This window comes from Dysidea avara, chromosome 1 (genome assembly GCF_963678975.1).
Source record: "Dysidea avara chromosome 1, odDysAvar1.4, whole genome shotgun sequence".
Taxonomy (NCBI): Eukaryota; Metazoa; Porifera; class Demospongiae; order Dictyoceratida; family Dysideidae; genus Dysidea; species Dysidea avara.
Window position 1 is genome coordinate 18,631,987 of NC_089272.1, and position 12,294 is coordinate 18,644,280.

The 12,294-nt window shown below is 36.4% G+C and overlaps 1 long non-coding RNA gene across 1 annotated transcript; it reads left to right on the forward strand.

Moving 5' to 3' along the window:
• Positions 1–9,641: 9,641 nt before the first annotated feature.
• LOC136248934 (uncharacterized) lies at positions 9,642–9,961 on the forward strand. The gene is made up of 3 exons (XR_010697948.1): positions 9,642–9,760; positions 9,819–9,864; positions 9,916–9,961. It is a non-coding gene; the product is annotated as an uncharacterized lncRNA (long non-coding RNA).
• Positions 9,962–12,294: the final 2,333 nt, after the last annotated feature.

Below are 12,294 nucleotides of genomic sequence, written 5' to 3' on the forward strand. Positions count from 1 at the left end.
AAGTTACAGTTAATATAAGAATGGTGTAAGCATTTACGATTAGAATTTTGGAACGCAGAATTTGAAACTATGCAGAATTAGTAAACTACTTTAGTCAACATTTTCATATTGCACTTATACATATCTTATATAAAACATATACAATAAGTTAGCTAGCTTACCAGACACATTCAGTGTTACAATATCACTAGTCATAACTGGTAACAGTCCATTGATCACCACCATACACTGAATTGTTTGACCTTCATTAGTTGTGTTCAATTGGGGAATGGAGAAAATGTCAATGTATGTCACCCAGTTGTTTGCTGTTGAATTGATGGTATGATCCACTGATTTTCTGAGTTCTTCTCCTTTAGTAGTCCACACAATATCCACTCTACTGGTGATACCTCTCACAGTAGTCACACTACACTCCAGTGTTAGTGACTGACCAACTACCTGAGTGTTGGGAGCAGTTACGCCAATGCTTGGGGTTGGAACTACAATTGAATGTCTCCAATTAAATACAGGTACGTATGTTTATGCACAAAATGTCAATATCTGTTGTATCGTGACGATACAGCTATGATACTTGTAACACAATCACCACTAGTAAACGTACATTATAAGTACAACTGTGTCCTTTTTGCTAAACTATTTGCTTAGTATGGTGAGGTACCTTGAATGTCTGTGCGGCATATACCGTGTATCTTGGAGCACTTACCAATAAGATTTCCTATTTCAGTTGTATTTGAAGTGACAGTTTCCAAGATTGTTATGATGCACTTATACACACCCTCATCTCCCTCCATCAGATAAATAAACTGGAGACTACTAGTGTAATTGCTACCACTACCACTGGTTGGGTTGATGGTCACTCTACTATCATTTGTAATAGTGTCTCCTCCAGGTCCCATCCAACTTATCATTACTGAACTCAACTCCACTCCACTAACTGTACTCACTGTACACTGGATATCTTGAGGACTACCTACCATAGCTCCTTGTATAGGACCAGATGGTGTTAGACTGACTGTAGGAGTAGGAACTATAGAGAAAATGTACATACATGTTTCTTTTAGAATAGTGAGAATACCTAGTAATTTGGTTAAAACTAATGACCCACAGAATGTGCCAGAATAATTTCAGGAATAATAGGTGGTAAAAGAATCTGAAATAATAGGGCAATTTTCAGAAATAATTAATTGAAACTAATAAGGTTTCCTTACAGCATAATACAATATTCTCTTGGAGATACCTCTCAAACACTTCTAGTATAAAATCAGAATGAAAGATTGAAATACTCTAATAGAATGTTAACAAAACAGTCACCCAAATACAAAATGACTGCTCTATTAGAGTATCTTGATTTTTAAAGCTACAATTTATGCTTGCTAGTAATTGCCTCTACAGTTTCAGAAGAAAACAGATGTATTTAGCTCTATATTACAGGATCACTCCAGGAAAATTTAGGATAATTTCCAGAAAATGCAATAGGAGACTAATAGGGAGATTTAAAAGCATATTATTCCATGAATCCCTAGTTAAAACATAAATATATTTCATAATAACTATGTGAAAAAAGTCAATAACCTTACATTAGCTACTAAATTTATTACTTCCTATATAGTGACAACAGCCATAGTTAGTACCATGATGTACAGGAGGTATATACATAACATGATATCAACAATTCTGTAACTTACAGTATATACTATATACCCTAACTTTGTGTATGTATATGGAGCACAATGTAAGTAAAATTCTAAGAACATTATTAACTGCTGTATGTATGCACATACCAGTAATATCCAAGATCACCAGTCTGCTAGTAATAATCTTTGGATAAGTATTAATCACAGCATCACACTGATACATAGCCAAATCATCACTAGTGTTCAGTTGTGTGATGGTATATAGGTCTGTGTGTACTATTGTATCTTTTGTTGTGAAGTTAGCACTGACTCCTTCTTTGATGTGAACTACCTTACCATTTCTTCTCCACATCATGTCCATTCTACTGGTGATACCTCTCACAGTAATCACACTACACTCCAGTGTTAGTGACTGACCAACTATCTGAGTGTTGGGAGCAGTTAAAGTTTCACTTGGGGTGGGTACTAAGAAAAAGAACATTTATGTAACACTTTCACACCTCAGATCAAAGGAGCCGCCCGGGCTACATTTCGTATGTACTGTAGCCCAGCTAGCCGGGCTACATATGAAATGAAGCCCGGGCTGCATACATATTAGGCAAAGCCCTCATGCCCGTGTTACAACTATTTCATAACCACTTGAATAGGTTTTGGAATATACTTATAGTAGATTTTCTATCTGTGAAGTTTTGGGTCTATAGTATTCTAACATGGATAGCATCATGCATATAGAAACACTGCATACGAACAGTACTGTATGTCTTTCAGTCCTTAATGCTTAGCACTTATTATTATAGTCTTTAACACTATCAAGTGCCCATGGTTGTACTTTCTACAGAAGCTCTCATATAACAAATGTTTATTTTTGGATGATAGGTGATTATAACAGTACTACATGAAGATAATATTGGCTGGCACAAAGTCAAATAACAGCCTAGTTCCCTTACTACAATTACTTTGCTTGTAACTTAAGTGCGTGGGCTATCATTAATAACTGAAAAATACTAACCAGTAACATCCAATGTAAAATCACTGTTCACTATTACAGGTGGAATACTATTAATCACCATCTCACACTGATATGTTCTATTAATGTCAGTATCCTTCAATAGTGTAATGATGTACACATCCATGTATTCTATCATGTCATCTGTTGTGGAGGTAATGTTAGGAGTTTCTGTTCTGTTGAGTTCTACACCATCACTACTCCACACAATATCCACTCTACTACTGGTGATACCTCTCACAGTAGTCACACTACACTCCAGTAATAGTGACTGACCAACTATCTGAGTGTTGGGAGCAGTTACAGTCATGCGATCAGGAATTGGTACTATTGCAAAAAGGATAAAAGTGAATATATAAAAACTCACAACATTATTATGACCAAATTTATCAGCCAGTAATAATTGCTCTTGTTATAAGACATCATGGTATGAAAAATATGGCCATAATAATTTACTTGCTGTCATGATTCATGAAATTAGCCTTTGCTTTCATTACAAAACACATGACTTGACCACTACAGAGGTCTTATTTAAAAGGTGGGTTATATAGAGCTGGTACCAGTTGCACTGTTTCACTGGATATTTTGCTGGTGGTGGAGGCTACTCAGAAGTTACATGCATTAAAAAAAAACTTGGACAAAAAACCTAAGAAAGTGAAAAAAAAAGTTTCCTCAGCTGGGGCTCGAACCCTGGCACCCATACTCATGGTCCATACTCGTAACCACTGTACCACCGGTGCTGCAGCTACTGATCTACATTAGTTTCTACCTTATAAATGTCCAACTGAAGTTAAGAAGAAACCAAAGCTGAACCCTAACCCTAATGCTAATACTACTTGTCGCGTGCCACCACAAAGTACAAGACTTGAGGCAAACTACTGCTAAAGTCGAATACTCGGGGCATACTACTATGCCGGCACAATAGCCATCTGGTACCGGCACAATATCCACTACGTATTTAAAAAGTGAGCACTAAGTAGATATTTAGTAAGGCACCTATCTGTCTTCAGATATTCAACATCATGAATTTGTAGGTATTTCTAATCTGTATTAATCAGAACTGATCTGTTTGTTTATTTGTTACAAACATTGTGCTGACTTCCATTAGGAAGCAGTACAGCATAATTATATGTGTAAGGTAGCTGGGTATTATAGGTAATGCTTAGTGCTATAAGACCACATAAACTTAATTATTAGTTTCTCATCCTCCTGTATTCAAAATACCAGTGCGGGAGGGCGGATTTTTATTTTATTTTTTACTAACTAGATAGCTGAATTAGCTAGCTAAAATGACTCAGAATGCAGTTTTCTTAGATTGGTCTAGCAAGGTACCAATTTAAAAAGGTGCTGGATGGCTGCACTAAGCCACCAGAGGTGCAAAAAATCCTAAGAAAAATGGCGATGCGGGCGGGGATGAGAAACTAATAATTAAGTTTATGTGGCCTAATCTATATTTCTTGCATCAATGACAGAAATTGGTGGACCATGATAATTATGCTTTATGACGGTTACACAGACTTCTCCCAGCAGTCACTTTTTTCAGCACCTGTTATAGTTCCAAGGTCAAACAAGAATATACAGAAATACAAATGTGCTACTTGAATCACAATTCATGTGTGAATATTATTTACCTTACATACATATATATAATATATATATATATATAAATATCACTTTCACACCTCACTTCAAAGGGAAGAGAAGGTGTATAAGTGGTATAATAGCACTGCTATCAGTGCTCAGGAATGCATTAACGAGAAATGGAGGTAGTATATACAAGTTATATCCCTCCTAGGCGTGATATAACTTGTATATACTGCCTTCTATTTTCATTAATGCATTCCAAGCATTCTCAGAAATCATTTGATTTCTTTGATGAAACTGTGTGACCTCTTCTGCTTTAAATAGCGACACTTCACAGGATCAATGGTTGGTTTTAATTTTGTTAAGTGAGCCAAAGCATAGATCACGGACTTGGGGAAGAAGATAGTTCATTGTTTTACTGAATGAAGAAGGTCACAGGTTAGTTTATATTGATCGTGTTGCATTCAATAGTCACGTGGCGATGTCCAGACATTGGGCATAGTGCTTAATTTATTTGGCCATTAGTGTTAATAGTATTCACTACTTTAGTTTATTCATGGTTAGTAAAAGTAAACACTTGAATCGTCTTTATATTGCTGTTTTGACACCTGACGCGATGTCACACACTCGTAGTAACTGGACATGGTGCTTAATTGGCTAGGCCATTATAGTGCTGTAAACATATTCACTGCTTTAGTTTATTCATAGCTAGTATAGTAAGTACTTTATAGTGCACTTAAGCTTCATTATGAGCTGTTCAGCTCGTATTTGGGCTTCCTGTGTTTAATTGCATACCCACAATCAAAGCGATCTGCATGTTCGTGACAATACACTTACGTTCAGCCTCTCAGCAGCACCTTGTCATTGCTTTTATGACATTATCCACAATCGAAATTCACATGGTCTCATATAAATACACTCGCAAAGCATTCCTGCAGTTTCCATGCACACTTGCAGGTGAGTCACCCAAGTAGAATATATTAGTTGTAACATGGGCACTTGTGATTTGCCCGAAATATACGCACTCGCACTCGGGCTGTGCCCTCGTGCTCATGCGTATATTTCAGGTAAATCACTCGTGCCCATGTTACAACTACTACACATAAATAAGGAAATTGCACTTGTGATCATGTTACAATTAATCATACAGTGCAGTAGTACTGTTATAGGAGGTTTTGGCAAAGAATATCACCCAAAAACCACCCTCACGCTTTCCTTCCTTACAGCTTGGCAGTATTGGTTAGGTATAACCAAACCAATAACTATCTTCAGAGTGACCCCAAATCCTTCCAACTACGTTCAATTTTGTAATTTAACTGACTAACCGACTGCCTAACTGACTGATGCCTCCAGCCAACTATAACTCGAATATATATGCATAAGGCTATGGGTTAGATGTTTTCACTGTTTGATGTTACTTTGGCCTGAGACGTACATTTTGCCAACCAGAGTAGTTACAATGCAAGTATTGGAAACCCATCTTTGTCCTCCTTTGTGTCCCATTTTTCTCTGCTACTACATAGGTGTTGATTGGTGGTAACTTAGTGCATGGTTTCAGTACTTTATTTTCTGTAGTGTGACTGGATCAATTGCAGAGGCACTTCTCATACTGTTCTTTGTTTGTAATGCTATATCCCCCAAAAACACCTTTGCTGTAAAAAACGGCACGTCCAAGAAACTACAAGTATCTATAACCCCATGTAAAAACAGATAAGCTGTAAAAAAACACTCCATGAAATTAATGGGTAACTGAAAGAGCTGATATCTAGAGCGGCCAAGAATCAATAATGTTACTACAACTGACTATGATTAGGCAGGAGTGTATTATGCTTTTAATTCTTCCAATTATTCTTTCTGGCAATTCTTTTACATAAGTGACTGCTATATTAGAATTATGGACTGAAAATTGACTGCTCTATTAGAGTAAGTGACTGCTCCATTAGAGTAAGTAACTGCTCTATTAGAGTATCTCGATCTTTTCAACCGTTTTTACACTTACACTGTTTCAGTGTTGTATACAAAAGATTTTTGCATTACACTACAAGAAAAACTTATAATTTTGCACTAGAACTCATCCAATTGTTCTGGAATATTCCCCAATTCTTTCCACTACCTATTATTCCTGAAATTATTCCAGCATAATAGATGTGTCCCTAACTATGATTACCAAAGAATACCTTGGCTGTAAAATAGGAAAATATAAGTAACTGGCAACCAAAACAGGTGATATCTGAAGCAGCCAAGAATAAAAGTTAAGTTGATACAACTTACTACAATTATTAACTTGCAACATTGAGTCTTAATCAGTCAACTGTGTTCTATACATTCACCCTTGCTACATCCTAAATTAATTCTTTGTAACTATAATCGGCTGGTAATTTGGCTGCCTTTTTTAATAGTCAGAGTAAAGAAAAAAAGGTGGCCAAATTACCAGCCAATTATAGTTAAAAAGAATTAATTTTGGATGTAGCAAGGGTGAATGTATAGAACACAGTTGACTGATTAAGATTCAATGTTGCAAGTTAATAATTGTAGTAAGTTGTATCAACTTAACTTTTATTCTTGGCTGCTTCAGATATCACTTGTTTTGGTGCCAGTTACTTTTATTTTCCTGTTTTACAGCCAAGGTATTCTTTGGTAATCATGGTCAGTTGTAGTAACATTATTGATTCTTGGACACTCTAGATATCAGCTATTTCAGTTATCCATTAATTTCATGGAGTGTTTTTTTACAACTTATCTGTTTTTACATGGGGTTATAGATACTTGTAGTTTCTTGGACACGCCTTTTTACAGCAAAGGTGTTTTTGGGGGGATATCACTAATTTTTGTCAGTTATATAATTTACAGACCCAATATTCAAGCCATGGGGGGTGTATGATGAATTCTGCCTTGTAGAGGTGTTGCAACCAAACACAAATCTGCTGATAGGTGGTGAGTATATAACATACAATCATATAGTAGCGGGTAATTTTTATTAGGATAAGGGCCAGTGGAAATTACTACAATTTACTGGTCAAGTCAGTAATGGCTACAGTCAGGGTTACCAAAGATGTGTGTAAAGCATTTATTTGCAAAGCATGCTTTTCTAGGTGATCTTGGGGAGTGCCACCATCTTGAAATAGCAACTCTGAGATTGTATCTGGGATCTGGGAGTGTTTTCAGAGAGAAATGTAAATATTCAGCTATATTGTTCAATGACTGTTCTATTAGAATATTTTATTGCCTGACTGCTCTATTAGAGCATTTATTGACTGACTGTTCTATTGGAGTATATCAATCATTCTGTACTTATCAATGAATAAAAACCTGCTATGGCCACTGCCATAGTGACTGTAGTATCCTGAGGACAACTTATCAACTTGGTTTGCCACTCGTAGAGCAAGATGCTTTGCTGAGGGTTATGAAAGAGATCACAAACATCATACTATTATTTTTATTTCACTACATACAAGCACACGTTTACATCATATACAAGCACAAGACACACACAAAATGTGCAAACACTATACACGCATACATCACATATTCACACACATACATCACATATTGGTTGTACTTGATGAAAACAAGTTAATATCACATATCTTATAAAATGCTCTTGTAGGTGAGCTGGTAGTGCCTTTACTTGGTGTTAAAAAGTTCTTGCAGAAAAGAAAATTGTGTTGTACATTCTGTTTAGTGCCCATAAATTACACATGTCACTCCATAGTTAAGCCATGAGGATATCGTTACGACCAATGTTCCAGGTTAGTTGCATGTGTATTTAATTTAAGGTTAAGTTCAGTACCTGCTTGTTCTTTTACAGGTCTCACTTAATCTTGTGTTGTCATGCAGACATCTGAATATTGTGCAAGCTGTGTGGAACAACCCCAACTCATATACACAATCACCGGCAAACCACGAACCAATCTGTTACAAACTTTGTTCAGTTTGTTGCACCATGGTATGTGCATAATGATCGATTAATGAAAGCCACAACACAAGCTCCATGGTGCATTAATGGAAATAAATAAGTTCCACCTGACTGACAATTATCACGTGACCTATTTAGGGGATATCTCTTGGAAAGTCCCTGCACAGTAACACCTCAAGTGAAAAGTGAACACACTTGATACGCGATTTATATTATTATTGTTGGCAGTCCATGTCTTGAGAGGGCAGTATAATATTATTAAACACTAAAATACATTAAAGTACGTGTACTGCATTGTAGAGCCATAACTAAGAACAAGTTCCACCCAACCTGACAATGATCACGTGGCCTATTGAGGGAAAATCTCTTTGAAAGTCCCTGTAACACCTCGAGAGAACACACGTGATATGCGGTTAACATTAATTATTGATGGCAGGCCATGTCTTGAGAGGGAAATATAACTAAGTATTTGTCATATTGTAACTGGATTTCAATGGAGTCGTGAAGCGTACTTTAACTGATTTGAAACTAAAATATGTACACCGCTTGAAGAAGTCGAATGGATATTAAAGAGTCGTGAGAATACTGATGTACTCAGCTCTTCATGGAAGTTCAGTAACGAAAAGAGGAGTAGAGATTCAGTAACGAAACGAGGAGTGAAAAAGATGAGGCTAGTGTATAAAGTGCCACATCGATTCACACTGATTAACTGTGTGTATGCGATTGGTTTTTAGACTGTCAGACGTCTGCACTGACTTGTGCAAATTCACTGAGACCAAGCTGAAAACTTCTGTGATGGTACCAATTTGAGTAGCAGCAAATACCAGTATTATCCGGCTTGAAATTATCTTATGGATGGATTGTGAACAAGGTGTACTCGTACAGACCAAACAGCTTTCAGTATTGTCACTGTATAGTGCCAATTTAGAAGTCCCAGAACTGTAGGTGGAAGAAGTAAGGTAATGTACATGATACTTGTACAAAAAAATACTCATTCACATTGCATACTGGTCTAAATAACTAAATTTATGTACAGTGAAACCTGTCTAATCAGGACACTGTGTAGTAAGGTCTCTGCCGGGCCAACTTGTGAATCCTCAAATGTATTACCTCAAGGGTGTGATGAATTTTCATGTCCCAAAATTTGTCTTTTATGTAAAAAGCGACATATTTTTAGTTGTATTGTATTTAATGCCTGCCTGTCGATTTTACAGGTACAGGGTACTTAAGGCATGCGGTTCTCTTACTAGCAGTGCTACATACATAACTTGGCCAGAGCTCTCAACTTGGCAACTAAGATCAAGGTTCGGGGGTAAGTAGACAAGAGGAATTTTATAATGTTATGTGTGTTCTTTACTTCTCAATTGTCAAGTGTACGTGGACTGTAGTAACATCAAGGACGTTGTGGATCTCCAGGTCAGTCTGTGTATACTATGTTACCTCAAGGGTGTGACAAAGTTTCAGGTCCCCAAATCTGTCATTTGTGTAAAAAGTGACAGATTTTTAGCTGTATTGTATTTAATGCCCGCCTGTCAATTTTACAGGTACAGGGTACTTGGTCATAGCATGCGGTTCTCTCACTAGCAGTGGTACATACGTAACTTGGCAACTAAGATCAAGGTTCGGGGGAGTAAGTTTACAGACAGAGGAATTTTATAATGTTATGTGTGTTCTTTAGTTCTCAATTGTCAAGTGTACGTGGACGATGAGATTCATCTGGCCTGGTAAGATCTTAGCATTATATCTCAGTTGATTATAATCTTCTGAATTTCCAGGATGAGGCGTACAGTTGTGATGGGACTAAAACGTCTAACTATCCCATTTTATTGTCAGAATTTTATTGTTAATGTCGCAAACAATTAATGTGATATATTTTGTTATGTAACATGTGTATTAATTAAGATAAAAACCACAATGGGAGTGACTACTTGCTGTTAGGGTGGGTAATGCTATGTAACAAGCTGGTTTGAGCACCACCAGAACACACAGAAGTTATTTTAATACACCATGTGTGGTGTGGCAACAAGAATTATGCTTGATACACTTTCTCTAGTGACTGTACATTCTTGACGCTTTCACACTTGTTTATAAGACATCTGCCAATTATCAATGCTCGCATGAGGCGTGGCACTAAATGGAGTTTAAAAGATTTCTGCTTAAAACGCCTTCCCAAGGGAACTTACGGTTCTACACACTTGTACAACTTGTTTATCAGACATTGGGGCTTGTGTCCACATCGTGTCTTTAAAAGTTATTGTAGGGATTGGAAGTTTGATCGAAGAAAATACACATATGTAACAAACCAGGTTTAGATAATGATGGACTGTACAAACATGGGTAAGTTGACTGGTATAAGGTGATGTTAGGTGTAACACAAGGTTGAGAAATAAAGCGAAATATGTCTAAATACACGTTTTAATACCAGGTCGCAAGAAAACTACTACTACTACGAAAAAAGATTTTTCTATATATTACGTAATGCAATACAAATCTATTGAGAGATGTTGCATAATCCAGGGCTAATATTGTGAAACCGTCCCTACACGTAAATAACTCACAGAATGGGCCGCGCGTCTTTTAATTGGGCGTGCACTTTGTAGTTTCTTGGCCGCACACCTCACTACCGTGAGTCTTGATAATGGGTGGAACATAGCTGGAACTAATGCAAAATTGCCATTCACAATTGATAGCTGGAGCATGCACTCAACCATAATTTCTGTAGGGACTGTACATGTATTGATTGCAGAGGCATTTCTCATACTGTTCTTCGTTTGTAGCACTGTACAGTATTACATAGCTAAAAGAGAAGCAGAATGGTGACTTTGCATTTCCATAATGGGTTCAGTAATTGATAATTGGGATACATGTTCAGTTGCACAATTAATTTGTCTAGCACTAACTTTCATTTGATATGGTATGTAAAGATAATGAATTGTGCTACTGCAAGGAAACTTAGAAATTTTACATTTGAGCAGGGATTACAGATAAAAAAAGCAATGAAACAAGGAAGGCCATCTGCACCTGCAGCTATACTAGTGGACATTTAATCCCTACTTCAGTCATACTTATGCTATTGACAGGCTGAAGTAGGAATTAAATGACAGCTAGTATAGCTGCAGGTGTAGATGGCTTCCCTTGTTTCATATCTGTGATCACTACTCAAATGTAACATTTCTAATTTTTCCTTGCACTTTACAATATAAATCGTATGGCAATATGTTATGCCATATAATAATTCATGCAGAGATGGATCAAGTTAATTTCTTTGCAATTGGCATAATCCAATATACAAACAGTGTGAATGCAGCTGTCACATTTTTGTCGTGCAATTCTTTCCTATATAGTTGGATTACAGTAAGTATAGAATCTCTAGAGGCAAGGGGCCACTCCCTCAGAAGTTGCAGTCTTGTTAGCGGTAGAGAAGTTTAAAAATTCACTATAATGAATATTGTAACCTATGAATATATTTGACTTAAACATAAAGTTTTTATAGCTGATTTCCATAAGTATTGATGAAAAATTGAGACTTTTCAATGGATTTATACATTAAAAGACATAGTATTTCAAGCTATAGTTAAAACAGAACGTTTGACACAACAGTGAGATAAAGGTGCAGAGGTCAAGAAAAAGGAGGTTAAATTGTAGTTCATGATTATTAGAAGAAGTTTGATGAACTCCTTTTGGTTCCTCATTAGAGTACAACATACATTATCAATATAAGTGTAAAGCTTTATTTGTAGAGATACGATTTTAGATGAGATTATCCCTTCTTATTATTTACATTATTCGTTGTCTATGTTAAAATACACTCTTCCCATTTATCTATTGCATAGCAAAAAATAGGGATGCTGCAGCACCACAAGCACCCAGTAAATCTACCCCTTTTACATACTATTGCAATTCAATGACATTAACACATCTCTAACGTTAATTGGTAAGTAATTAGAAACAATGTAGCTACCATACTAATTGCAGACCTTGTAGGAATCCTAACAGATCACATCAATATACATTATGCAGACGTGCAATACTGGAATTGATGAAACTGAAACTATTATACATACAAAATTGACTTTAAAATTCTTACCTCTAAGGTCCTTCATTTCCACTGTGCTTGATTCAGTAGTTTCTAGTATCATCAAATCACACTCATA